General features: G+C 42.3%; 1 non-coding gene across 1 annotated transcript; it reads right to left on the bottom strand.

Moving 5' to 3' along the window:
• Positions 1-580: 580 nt before the first annotated feature.
• On the bottom strand, positions 581-652 carry TRNAK-UUU. The gene has a single exon. It is a non-coding gene; the product is annotated as a tRNA-Lys (tRNA).
• Positions 653-1250: the final 598 nt, after the last annotated feature.

Genomic DNA, 1250 nt, shown 5'->3' with positions numbered 1-1250 from the left:
TAAAAGACAGGCAGTATGGGTTGACTCCAAAGAAAATAGGAGTGGGGGAATAGAAAGCTGCTAAGGATCCTGTGCCTGGTTGTCGGGCAGAGGTAATTAAATGTAACATGAATCAAGGAAAATAGTGTCCATCACCAGGACCTCAGGGTCCCCCAGAGTTTAAGCCAAGATGAGAGGTTAGAACCATGAGTAAGGTTGAACTTCACCAAGAGGCATAATCACCTCAGTATTCAGCAAGTAAATATGATTCAGACACGCTGACATTTCTGAGATGTAGAATGGAGAAGAATGAATTAGAGCAAAGGAAGATATTTTAGGGACTAGGGCTAAATACTTCCAGGAATGGGAAAGACAGTTACTTGAGCTATTCATCCATCTATCCACCCACTCTTCCATCCCTTCGTCCTTGCATCCATCCATCTATCTACCTATCCATCCCTCCACCTATCCATCCCCTCATTCTTCCTTGCATCTATTCATCCTTGCATCCATCCATCCATCCATCCACTCATCCATCCATCCATTCAGCCAATAAACCATATTCATTTTTGGCCATGCCTTGCAGCTTGTGAGATCTTAGTTCCCCGACCAGGGATTGAACCTGGGTCACGACAGCAAAAGTGCCTAGTCCTAACCACTGGACCAGCAGGGAATTCCCTCAATAAACCATAATTTTGCAGGAATTAAAAGACCTTCAGAATGTTTAGAACACATAGGATGGAGGAATATTGACAGAGTCTGAAGTGTTAAGGAGATGCTTTGCCTAAAAGTTTAGACTGAGCATGATGGGAAACCACTAAAGAATTCTGAGCAGCCCAGGGACAAGACGAGATATACCTTTTAGAAGCAAGTGGCTAGTAATTAGCATATGGTCACAAAAGAGCTGCAGACTTTGATTTCTGGAGAGGCAAATAGAAAATGGGAGTGTCTGAGTTGTCTCACCAAGCCTGGAGAGAGATGTTGTTGCAGGTCTTCTGACACTGGGGCATCAGAACCTCCAATTATTCCAGGAAACTACGCCTTTCTTCTTTAATCATAAATATCCATCATCTATAATCAAGCATTTAATCTAGCAGGTTCTGCTGAGGTGAGCCTCTATTTTCTATAGTCAATCTTAACTACCATATTAGATTCACATCCAACTTGTCACTAGGGGCAATATGACAGCATATAAGGGCTGAAAAAATGCTAAGATATAATCAAGTCCCAATTTTTCCCATTGTAATGACAACTTCACACCCCTTCAAGGT

Source organism: Phocoena sinus, chromosome 15, assembly GCF_008692025.1.
Source record: "Phocoena sinus isolate mPhoSin1 chromosome 15, mPhoSin1.pri, whole genome shotgun sequence".
Lineage (NCBI taxonomy): Eukaryota > Metazoa > Chordata > Mammalia > Artiodactyla > Phocoenidae > Phocoena > Phocoena sinus.
Note: the sequence above shows the minus strand (reverse complement) of the source record. Positions and strands in the feature narration are given on the sequence as shown.